This window comes from Poecile atricapillus, chromosome W (assembly GCF_030490865.1).
Source record: "Poecile atricapillus isolate bPoeAtr1 chromosome W, bPoeAtr1.hap1, whole genome shotgun sequence".
Classification (NCBI taxonomy): domain Eukaryota; kingdom Metazoa; phylum Chordata; class Aves; order Passeriformes; family Paridae; genus Poecile; species Poecile atricapillus.
Window position 1 is genome coordinate 34,547,397 of NC_081288.1, and position 13,534 is coordinate 34,560,930.

A 13,534-nucleotide genomic window follows, 5' to 3' on the forward strand; every position below is an offset into this window, starting at 1 on the left:
CTAGCCCTAAAACCACTGTAAGGGTGTTTCCTGTAAACTTACTATGCAATAAAATTCTGTATTTTTGGGACTTCAAAAGTTGCCCTGCATAGAGATGATTGTGGTGTGAAAACAAGGCATAGGCAAAATTAACCTGGGGCACAACTGATCCTGGCCGAGCAGTGTTGACCTGGAAACCAGGAGGAGAATTTAAATGCTGCACAAGGTAATGAAGTGAAAGCCCCGAATCTCCAACTCAGGCAATTAAATTTATATTAACAGGCAACAAAAATTGTCTGACACACATCACTGCCACTGTCAAGGAAGAATGGTGGGTGCTAAAGGCCAAAGATATAATAAAGCAATTGTAACTGGAAGACTTGATGGAATGAAAGCTAAGGAAGAGACAGACAGTATGGTTGTTGAGAAGTTTTGTTTCTCAGGTTGAGAACCATGATTAGAAAAACTTACAATTTATCTGTGAATTTCTTTCTGGGTCAACTCCTCTAATGTTTTGTTGACTTACAGCCTTAGACAGTAACAAGGAAAACACCAAAATGTCTTTCTTGGTATATGACTTTCTCTATTCCCTAGTGCAAAGTTATCTCAGCATTTACAGGTCTAACCTTGGCTAAAATGAGATTGGAGAAGGTCTCAGAAAAAAAAAATAAATTAAAAAAGTGAGAATGTTGTTAGCCCAACCAAAGCGCTTAACATTGGCCTTAACTATTTTTAAAGCCCTTGTTTAAATTTTAGAGCAGTAAGGGATTAAGAACAAACACATGCATTTCTCTTCTTGTTTCACTTGTATGTAAGTAATTTTAAAGGTCAAGCACAGCTTTTTTGGTCCCTGAAAAAGCTCTCTGCATTTTGAAAGCTAAAAAGCATAGGCCAGATCATCAGTGAACGTAAACTAGCAAAGTTTATCATATTCAACACAAAAGGACAATTTACACTGGTTGAGATTCTGGCTGCTGTTTTGTAAAATTTCAGGAGGAAAACTTTACAATGTTTTTAAAAGAAATATAACCTGATAGAGGAGAGACAGATTTCCCTGTTTGAGTTTCTGCCAGAGGGAATGAACTCATAAGGAACATAAATCAAGAGAATGAAAGCAAGCAGTTAAGTCCAGTTCTGGTGACGACAGCTATATTGTTTCTTTAGGTTTCCAGTAGAAAGCCAGGCTGTGCATGCAGGGGCTCTCTACTGAGGCACAAAGACCACCATAGTTTGAGGATTCCATTGGTTCCAATAAGTATATTGATTTAATCATTAGAAAATAATCACATATGCCTCTGACACAAAAGTTCTCTTAAAATATTGTACAAGCCCTGTTGGTGTTTCCTGGACAGAAGAAACAAGTCAGCAGTCCAGAAATTCCAAGAATTAAATCAGGATTTTCCCAAAGTTGACTTTAGAATATGGCACTAATTATACTGTTTTCTTCATAATGTTTACCAAATGTTTCTTCTGGGATATCAGAGAGGATCTTTGTAATTTTTTTTTTTTTTTAAAAAGTTGTAATTCATTCCTTGGGTGTCTGTTAGCTGATTCTTGCCATGATGATGAAAAAAAAGCAGAGTGATATCCCAAACCTCTCCTTCTAAATATGCCACTGGTGCAGATCCAAAGGATGCGTAGGACCAGATCCAAAAGGTAATCAAACCAATGACAGATGTAATCAATAAAACAAAGTCAATGCTATTTGGCCTCATCCTGTTTCCATGGAAGTTAAGGAAGTAAATTTTTAATGGCAACCACATCAAAAAGGTCTATTAAGTTTTAAATTCCTCATGAATAAGACAGAATCACAGAATAATAGAATCATAGGAAGCTTTGGATTGGAAGGTACTTTCAAGATAACCAAGTTCCAAACCCATGCTGTGTTTAGGGACAACTTCCACTAAAATAAGTTTCTCAAAGCTCCATCAGACCTAGCATCTTGAAAGACTGCAGGAATAAAATTAGTAGCTCCCTATAAAAAATTTTTGCTATTAAAATGAAGCTTTCATTTACTTTCCCAGTATCTCACAAGGACACATTTGATGCTCTAGGACAAGGATTTTTTTGAATAGGCCTTTTTCTCACTGATCTCATGCTGTAATCACTGCAGAATTTAAAGAGAATATTAACGTGAGAACACTTTATTACCCAACTAGGGACAATTACTAGCCTAACTAATACTACCACTAACCCCTAAACCTAACACTAAGCCTAAACCCTAATCATAAACTTAAATGTAAGCATAACCATGACCTTAACCATAACCTTAACCCCAAACCCTAACTCAAATCCTAACTCAAATCCTAACTCAAATCCTAAATACAACCCCAACCCTAACCCTAACCCAATCCTAACCCCAAAAAAGAGGCTTACAGAGACGAACTATTTGTGGCAGTAGTGGTGCTGAGCCTGCAGACCACAGCCTCCACAAGGGACCAGAGTATCCCCGGTTGTGGAGGAAGGATAGGGGTCCCAGGATGAGCCAAGGCATGGATCCCCCTGAGAGCCATAACCCTGTAGACCCCCCACCTGTCACCTGCCTAGCCCTAGCATGAGGGTTACTGCCTGCAGCTGGGGTGGTTCTGGCATTGTCCTGCATCAGGGTTGCAGCCTGCAGCTGCTCTCAGGGAAATGGGGGTGTTATTAGGGGTGTTCTTTAGGGTTTGGGTTAGGGGTGTGGTGGAGGCTGGTACATCTATACTCTAACTCATATCCTGGCCTGTACCCCTACATTTTGTAACTTCAATACAATGCAGTCTAGTGGTCACACTTTCTGTAGGGAATTTCCTATCTTTAATTTAAAAGGAGAGGGTGAAGAATTTTCTGGTTTGCAAATTAAGCAACATGACCAGGGAAAACCCCTAAACTCAATCCTTCAGCCTACAAGCAGACCTGAGCTTGAGCTGCCAGTCTAATTTGAATAGCTAGCAGCCAAGGCCAGCTTCTACTCCACATCAGAAAATGAGCCTCCACTACCACTACCATTCCTGAAAGCCAAGTCCATCCTGTTTCCTTTTCTGTCCCATAATTAGACTCTTGTACTTTGTTGAGGCTGGGAAGCAGAGATAATTAACCCATCTTGCTCTTTCAGCTTGCACTTCCATTATCAAGGCTCCAAAAGCTTCAGGGCAGTTGCAGTTCTGCCTGTACCTCTACAAAACAGAACAGGTTCATTTCCAGGTTGCTCATGTTCAGCTAACACCTTACCAGATTCCGAAGGTTTTCCTGGGGAATACCAGTCCCAGAAAAGAAACTGCATGTTTTTTGCAGCTTCTAATTCAGACAAACTCAAAGAGAGTTTCATGAGACAAAGGAAAGCACATTTTTATAGGCTTAATTGTTGATTTGCAGCATCCCTAGAGGAGATATTAGAACATTTAAAACAAATACAAGGAAAATATAAAATGAAGATGGAACATAGTAGGCAACTGAGCTGCTTTCATCTCCCTGTATTATTATTATAAACTTGCTTCCACACATCCTGTAGATGTTCTGTATGTCTGGAGACAGAGTGGAGCCTCCTTCCAGTATGTTAGTTCCCCTTGTATATAATTCCTTTTGTGCCAAGTAAGAAACCTAAAGACCTAAAGTGGTTACTGCATGCTCATGTGCGCCCAGAATTCCAGAACTGAATGCTACCATTTGTCTCTTCCTAATTACCATGATTTCTTCCTTTAAACATTCAATGGAGATTGGATTAACACAGCTATTCTGTTTAAAAATCAAACCTCAGCATCATCTTTTGCAGTGCTCTAGTAGCTAAATTTATTGTATCTTATCTTGCTGAGGAATCTTTGCTGTGTTCCAGGATCATTTGTTAATGTCACAGCAACCATTGAAATGGCAGAAGTTCATTATATTGTTATTGTTCATACAGCATAACAAAATTCTAAACAGAAGGTCAAATTCTGATCATGTGACTATGTATATAAATAAAGAATATTTCCACTGAGTAAGATGAAATTGTTGGAATAGCTGGCCAAAGGTCTAATTTATTCTTGTGGCATTCACAGAAATAGCAATTAAAAATAAACACACGGACACACGTACAGTGACTAGAATATATAACATTATCTTGCTGTAACATTAGATTTCTCTTAAAAAACAAATGGAAAAAGATAAAGACTATGACAGCATTTTGCAATAGTTTACAAGAAAATCCAGAATCATGCCTAAATTGCTTTAAATAAAAACTTCATTTGGCTAAAGGAACTTTTCAATAGGATGAATATATTTTGCTGTAACCTATTTAGTTTAATTTTGCAGTTTTTTCACTACTCCCTTAATCCAAGAGAGCTGGCAACTATGTTTTATAATTGAGTGTGGTCCCTTTTAATCCTGTACTTTGGCCAATGATTATTGAAGGCTTTTTTAAAAATGAACAGAGGTGAGACCCATTACTAAATCTGCCCCATAACATTTTACCCTGGATCAGAGATAAGAGCTGTTTCCAGCACCTTTCTTAGCTCTTCAGTTTCTAGTACCCTTCTACCCTCTCAGAGCATTGAAATAGGCAGGGCTGCTTGAGGATGCCTGAACATGTCAGAAACATCCAAATCCTGGCACATGTCACGTCTCCCCCAGACAAATGGAAAACACAGAGAGAAGGGGTTTAAATGGCTGAGGATCTATTTTATGTCACAGCACCAGCAAAGGATCAGTGTCTCTTAATATAAAATATGGACATATTCTTACATGTTTTGACATCACTTCTTGTTGGCATTACTGTCTTGTAAAAGACGAGTTTAAGATATTGCCAACTCCTTCCAACACAATTTATTTCATTTCTAGCTTACCTTTACTATGTGATTAGATATTTATCCTGATTTACTGCATAGCAACATGTGATACGAAGAACTTAGAACACATACTGATCCTTGCAGCAACCAAGAGATGTACCACTACCTTGTGCAGGCTACGGAAAACTCTCTTAGACTTTATCTCCTTTATACCACACTACATCCCACATAAAATCACATCAGGTGGTTCTACTGTAGAAAGAGCAAACAGAAGACTATAAAGGACATCAGTGACAATGTTTGAGGGGGAAATGCTTCTCACTCTAGAGAGATATTACATAGCACCCTATAAAGGCATACTGGCTATTAGTAAAAGCCAAATAGTAAAGAATTTCATGCTCTAATATTCACCAGAAAGTTAAGATTATTACCCTTCTGGCAGGACAGCAAGAGAAGATAGCATTGTTCTCCAGCTCTTGCCACCTATAATTCTTTCCTACCAGCACAACATATCATCCCCTTCACAGAGTCATAGAAACATTTAGGTTGGAAAAGAGCTCTAAGATCATCAAGCCTGACCATTATTCCAGCACCACCATGTTTACCAGTTAACCATGACCCTGTGTCCTATCCACACTTCTTTTAAGTTCCTTCAGGGATGCTGACTCAATCGCTTCCCCAAGCCTTCTCCAGTGCTTGACAACCCCTTTGGTGCAGAAATATTTTCCATATCCAATCTAACCCTCCCCTGGCACAGCTTAAGGATGTTTACTCTTGCTCTGTCACTTGGGAAAAAACATCAACATCCCCCTGGCTACACTCTCCTTTCAGGGGGTTGCAGAGAGCAATAAGATCCTCTCTGAGCCTCCTTTTCTTCAGGCTAAGCAAGCCCAAATCACTCAAATGCTCCAGACCTTCATCAAAATCTCTGCCCTTCTCTGGACTCATTCCAGCACCTCAATGTCTTTATGTCTCCAAAATAAACCTTCTCTACTGGTATTCAAAATTAATAATATTTTCTTAACACGGTATTAACAGAATTTTTCACCCATTATTAAAGGTGAGAACTCAGGAGAGCCTCATACCTCAACAGTATACCCCTGCAGGGTGTATGGGGGGGACCAATTACCTTATCTACATTTTCCACAGCTACAAGTGGCTCTAAAATATTTAAAAGCTCAGATGTTCTTACTTTATTTCCTTTACAAAGCTTATATTTCCACTGAAAAATGTTATTTCAAATGCTAAAGAAAGCCTTTGCTTTCTGTATTTTTGATTTTTGTCTTTTAGGATTGGACTTAATATTTCATTTTACAAAGAAAAAAAATGTGTTGAGAAAGTAAATGTCTTAGAGAAGTTGAAGCTGGCAGCTTAAAGCTGTCTATTTGTCACTAGCTGCAGTATACAGCTGTAGAGCTCCAGGATCACACACTGCCAAGGGAACAGCAACTAATTTCAGTGCCAGGGCTAGGAGGCAAGAAGTTGGCAAGGATACACTCTTCCTTCTCCTGTACAAATGGATGTACCGGGGACAGCTAGGGCTGAGTCTGAGAAGGAGGAGGAGGAAAGGCCATTCAAGTACAGAAGGGCAAAGCTCCTGAGGAAAGGCTGACATTAGGAGCAGCAGAATTTGTTGATGGCAATTTTTAGCTGCTAGCTCCCATCGGATTTAACCACATAATTTCCAGTACCAGCCTGAGGTATGCTGTGTGCATCACTACATAACCTCCTTTTCTGTCTAAGAGAAAAAGCATGCCTTCATTCAGCCTCTTTTTAAGACGATGAGCTATGATAAAAGGTAGAAAATGGAATTTATCTAAGTCATGGTGTGATTTTCCTGTAAAAAGGCACTAAAAAGATTACATTATTAGTCTGGAGAAAATATAAACAGATAGATGTGTAACAATGAAGCACCAAAAGAATACTAAGTGCAGTTCTGTAAATTCTACAATAGTTAAAGAACACAAGGTAACTAAATTATATTGAAGGGCAGTTGGATTAAAATAGGTGTTTATATTATTTTTATAATACAATATATATGTTTATATTACAGATGTATAGTCAGCTTGTGAAATTGATATCAATACAAAAATTGAGGAATAACTTCAGAAAATTTTAAGATTAAAATGAAGTGGATAACTAAAATATTTGCATTACATTTCCTCTCTCTTTCACTCATGCTTTCCTAATGCTTTCTGAAATAACCCTTTACTAAATCTATGACTATAGAAGAAAATATGGAAAACTACCTTTCTGAAAACAGCTGAGGGTGATGACTCTCAGAGCATTGCATGATGTAGAGAAAAAGAAAAAAAGTGAAAGTCATTTAACACAGACATCCAGAGATGTAAACTCTGGGGAAAGAGTTGTGACATGATTCTGTCCTTATAACAATAATACTTTCAATTAATATCACTTTACAAATTAAAACAGACTGAACTACATTTCCTTTTTTAAACCACTTTTTAAAATAAGTTAATTACTTATTATAAATATTAAGTGAATAACTTTCACAGATTAAGTGTATTAAATGAGAATTACCACTCTTACACAAAATCCTAAGAAAGATGAACGGGAAAATACACTATCCTTTCAAAATACAGGTGGCACTTTTTTATGAAATATGGTGGTTAACCCTACATGAAATCCATCTGAGGAATGACTTGAATGAATGTGACTCATGTATCACAGCTCCACATTTTGCATTATATCCAAAACTGAAAGGTGGGAGCAAAATGTCATCTTCACATTTCTTGATGATGTATCCTGTCAGATCTCAGGGTTCTGTGTGGATTAAGGCCATCTTAATGGAAATGAAAATCAAACTAAAAGAGTTTAGTTCTGTATTTCCTTATGCTGTAAGCGGAACCATCAGTTTGGGGGATTTAAACTATTGCACAAAGAAATAATTTCAAGCATTTATCATCATTCTTACCAGGACTCCTGTTTTGAACAGGGTGCCTCTCTAGAGCAGTACTGAAAACACCTGAGTGACACTGACTCCTTGTAAATGAAAAAAAAAAAAAATCATTAACCTTCTACCTTTCCTGTCTCTTTATCCTACAAAGTCTGTGGATCCACTGACTGGTCTCCCCATCCTCCCTTCTTCAGCACTTTAGAAGCTTCAGCTGAGTGTTTCCTTGCAACAATAAAGGATGGTGAAAGTTTCTCAGTGCACCATAACATCTTGTTGGTACAGCAAGATCTCTTTTCCTTTAGTGAGCTCCAAGAGCAGAGGACCTTAGTGTGGGAGAGAATACTTCAGCATAAGGTAATTTCTGCATTCTTCTCTTCATTCTTGTTGATAGAATGCTTTGATTGAATTTCCAAACCTCAAAATAGAGGAAATTCCAGAATTAAGGTTGGCTTTTACAGCACAGGTGCTGTGGTTGGTTATTTCCTTAACATCTGTTCTACCAACATATTTTTTTTCCCTAAGTATAATTTGAAAATACTATTTATAGTGTATGCACTAGAAGAGAAAGTCCAAACCACAACTTTAGGTCTGGACACATTCTCTGGCCCCAGGGTAAGTGGCAGAGAATGGTTTGCAGCCACACAGTAAAACTCTTCCTTCCCCAGAAACTGCCTGCTCAAAACAGGTCCTGGCTTGTACTTTTCCTCTGAGCTCAGGCCTGGAGATCACAATGCTGGCTGGACTGAACCCATGCCAAAATGAGTGCTAAAAGTTAAGCTGCAGAGACCATTGCATGCCAGTACTTGAGCTGAGGCTTGGTCTCTGTTTCATTTACTAGTGTACATACTGTCAGTAGTCTGAAGAGGAGGATCAAAAAGCAGTAGGGAAAGGAAAAAGCTATTTACAGTAAAGCATAACTTCAGCCCAAGAACAAACAGGTATAAATTAACAATGAATATATTAGGCTTCAAATTAAAATATGGTTTCCAACCACGAGGTGAGTCAAATTCTAAAGAAACATTCCCACAGAAGAGAAAGAGCAAGAAGGTTAACTCATTTTGTGCTGGAAATGGATAAACCTTCAAATCAAGAAGTGAATAATACAGTTCTTCTTGATGGCATGTATCTCAGCCTAGGAAGTCCTTCTACTCCTATGTTTTAATCCTTGCTACAGTCCTAACACAACCTGACTTAATAAAATAAAGAGAAAAGGGATGGCATAATATGGCTGTGGAGTCACTGTACCTGATATTGTACCTCTCCCTTCCTTCAGACCAAAAGCATTTTATGAAAAAAATATGTCAATTTTTCCTTGAAGAGGAAAGTCTCGGTTTTCCTTGTAAACAGGGAATATTTATATCCGGTACCACTTACACAGCATTTTGTTTCCAAATGAACGCGTTTTATTGTGAAACTCCCTAAGGTTGTAATTACTGTGACTAGGATGAGACAGACTAATGCAAATGAAGAGATGTAGGCAGCAAATCTAGGAACAGAGATATCTATTTCTCACACATTTATCACTTCCAAATTACTGGAATCAATATGTGAATAAAAGAAGGAGCTACTTAATTATGGTACAAATAATAAACTGCTATTTTCTTTGGAAAAAGAATTCTACAAGCAAAGTAACACTTTTTTTTTTGAGCTTGCATAACCATAATTAATGCATAATTAATTTAGCAGTGGTCATGTCCTGTAATAAACACCTGGTTGCACTGTAGTTGTTCAAGGGGATGTATCAGCTTGAACCTGCCTACCTCCAATATTGCCTATTGGTTTTGTGATTGTAGTGCATAATTATTTTCTTTTTCTCCCAAATTGGAAAATGAGCGAAATGTCAGGAAAGTGAAAATCATGTGAATGTTGGGGAAATAATGATTATTGATACAGTAAGTATAAGTTCTTGCAATTGCTGTCAGCAGAGTGTTTTACACTCTCCTTGGATATGCTCCTTGGAAGCATGAGCTGTAGTCATAATAACTACAGCACTCTGAAGAAATTGCTCTGTAGAATACAATAACTGCTCTTTTTTCATTCAGCATCTCTAGGGACACCCCACAGCAGATGGCTGGTAAACTTCAGCAAGAGAATATTCTTCATAGTTAGGGCTCATAACTGCATCTGCTGATCAGAGATGTGAGCTCTGCTCTCCAACACTCCAACCAAACCCAACACAAAAAACTCTGCAAGGAAGAGCAAATTGTCCTTGTGGGCTGGGTATTCCTTCATTTCAGATAAAGAAAAAAGATGTTGATTGTACTCTGGTAAACTGAGCCTGGCTGAACACTGTTGAACATAACCACTAACAACTACCACAGCATCGTGTTTCCAGCCTCAAGGCTTGGAAAACAACTGACCTGTCCACCCCCAGGGATACTCCAGTCTCTTTTTGAATGCAAAGAATCAGAGTTGTATGGGCACCATTTATTCCTGCAACCTCCCTGCCCCCCAATAGAAGGAAACAGAGGCATGCCATCAGTCTCCCTGACCTTTCAGGAGCACACATATAAATAATTCTTCAAAAGAAAACGTAGTATTTTTTAGTGCAATCCCAGATTCAGACCCCTCTTGGCAGACGTGAAGAAAACCCTGGGAGTTAAGACCAAAAAAATATTTGAAATGCTGCTGTCCTCTGATCTTCTTGGAACTTTAGTGGCTGCAAAATTTTACAAGAGTTTCAAGGAGCTTCACATTTCTGCTAACATCTGTGAACATCATGAGGGTCATCAGAAGCCAAAAGGGGATTGCCAAGGATCACAAAACTTCAGCAGCATCAGCTTTTCCCAGGTTTTGTTCTCCAGGTACCATTTTTTTCTTAGCTGAGAATTCACCCATACCAGCCTTCAGAGGCTAAAACTGTGGCATACTGAAAGAATAGTAGAAATAAGATTTCCCGAAAGTCAGGTGATGATTACTTTTTAGCATCTGCAACTATATTTTACAGGTTCTGATTGACTTTTAACAGCATCAGTACAACTTCCTATTTTGGGATTGTCTTCCTTGCCAAAAAGTTCTCTTAGTAAAACAGAGTATCCTTTGCATGCTAATTAAACTGTCATTTTACTGGGAACTAAACCAGTAAAGACACCAATAGACAAAGGCACTTTTAAACTTTCAATAAAAATCCATCATTCCTTCTCTCCATCACTACTTCAGACCAGGATCATTCTCAAATAAACAAAGACCACCTTCCTTCTACTGACAACAAAGCCTACCCTCTAGCTTATTCTACCTGCTTGTCTCCATATCTGTCTCTGGGAAAATAAATCTCACACAATCATATAACTCCAGTCTCCTTTACTGGCACTTCTTGAACAGATTTCTAATAGTTTTAAGATCCCTGGCTCCACTCCTATAATGTACTGCTTGTTTCTTCTTTTTTCATTTCAATGGGTTTTGGAGATGCATCATAATGAGATACTGAGATACTCATTCTGTCATTTCAATAAATAATTGAATTTCAATCCAATTTTTTTTTTCCTTTGGAGATATCTCTGTTCATCCAGAATATTGCATTTTTTCCCCAGCTGGTGTTAAGATCTGATTAGTGAGAGATGCCCCTCCCTGAATTAAGGTACAAATGAGAACATATCCCAAAGTCATTAATACAGATTTTATTTATCAATGAATGTAAATTAGAGAGATAGAAAGAAGGCATGGGGTGGGAGGAGAGAGAGACAGTTCAAGCAGAAGATAGTCACCACCCATGGATCCAGTAAGTGTTTATATTTGTCCTTTACTCTGGGCTTCTCAGTGGAGGGGATTCTGAGGTCATTCAAAACTTCACTATTTATATGTTTTAACAAGCAAAGGAATTAATACTCTTTGGCTAGAAAGCTCTCTCATTCTATTGGTTAAATTATTCTCTCACTTCTAAAGTTATTTAGTCCCATGTTCAGACTTTTTTCTGAGTCAGTGGGTTTCTTGGGTTGATGGGTTGTGAGTCTGTGATCGCTATCTCCCTCCGTCAAAATTAACTTTTACCCAGTCTGAGCTGATTTCAGCACAGCTGCTGTATTGGCTTTCCTTGTGGTCTGTAAGTTCTGCATTCCTTACGTCCTTTATCAGTGATAGATTCTTCTCCCCCAGCCTGTTAACCTCCCCCTAGATCTGAGATAAACCCATCTTTTGCTTATCTCAAGTTCCCTGTCGTGGCTTAATTTACAGTCGAAATTCCAAGCATCCATGGAGGCAGATTCAGGGGAGCTTCTGGTGTGGTTGGTGGTGGTCACAGATGCCATCTGTCCCATAACTTGGGGTGATCTTTGGCTGGTGATATGTGTAGGAGCACTTGCCTCTTTACACAGTTTGCCATAGTGGGAATTTTTGTCTGGAAGTGTTTACCAGGATCTTGCCTCCACCAGGCCTGGAGTTAGTGCCATCCTGTTGCTTCATCTTGTGCTTATCTCATGACAAAGTCCTTCTGTGGCCCTAACAGTGTTTGAGACAGGCAACTGTGCTCTTTTAAGTCCTTACAGCTGGTCTGCCAGATACTCTGCTAAATGAACTATGATTTTACCATATAATAACTTCATTATCCTTAAAATCTGAGTCTGTGCTAATATATTATGAAGAATCAGTTCCATGGAAACTGCTTCTTGCAAATCAATCTTTAGAGGCAGGTCATGTGAATAAAAAAAATACACCTGAATCCTGTGTTCTTGTGCTGAATGAAATAGAAAGTGGCTCTGTGGTGGTGTGCATGTCCCCATGGACTAAGTATTGATTGAGTCATTTGTTTATTCACTGACCAATGATATTGAATAACTGCAGAAATTCCCCCTGTAATATATTATATTTGTACACAGCACAAAAGATGTATGATGCTTAGAAGAAACTAACAGTCCCTTTGGTAACTGTTGAGCATAAGGCTCAATTAAAAATTCAAAATATGTACTTTCATGGAATATTAAATATTGGTTGTGTTTGTGCTTTGAAATCAGAATGCACAAGTTCACAATCATAGAATAACACCTGGATTATTTTGTGGTATCAAAGATAAGGACCTCTCAAGGAGATTAGTATCCCAATGTTCTTCCTCATAGCCAAAGTAATTAATGTAATTTACTGTAAATCTTTCAAGCTTGCAAGGTTTGTCTTTTCTGTAGAAAGTCATTCCTCTACAATCATGTCCTTCTGTAAATAAAACCTAAAGAAGGTTGAGGCCATCTTTTGAGTTTTTTGGCTCTACATACCTCAGTTTTAAATACAATTTTTTAAATTCTGTGTGTCTTAAGTAGGTTAGGAATGTGCGTACTTGGTGTTCTATGTCCTTAAAAAAGGCTGGTGAGAGGGGATTTAACTGAGCTGATGGTACAGGCCAGGTCTCTGTGCCAGCAAAGCCCTCACAGGCTCAGTCTGTAACGGATTAGACGGGATTAGCGTGCTGTCTTTCTAATACGCACTCACTGGTGCTTGCCTTCACAGTTTAAACGGTTTCATAGGAGAAATTTTTTCAATTTTCCAAGCTGATGCAGAACTCTTTTTAATCTAGCAATCTCCGTGGCTGAGGCTGGATGTGATCCTACATATTCCCAAATTCCAGCTGTTCCAGCCAGCAGCCAAGCTATCAACAGACTGAGTGCAGACATTCTTCACACAGCTGAAACTATGGAAAGCACAGCAGATATTCCATAAAATTCCAGAATAAAAAAACATTTAAGAGCCATTTCTCAGCTGGTAAAGATGGTAAAGCTTTTTTATTCATGTTAGACTGGAAAGGCTTAATTTTCAGTTGCTGGTATTTCCATACAGGCTGAACAGTATTCCTGGTGAGGACAATCCTGCCGAATGGGTGGAACTAAATCCTGAAAAGAGCTGGGATAAGTAATGCTGTTTTCCATATCTTCCCGGTAAAGGAACAGGTTTTCTAAAAACAAAACTACGACGGGGC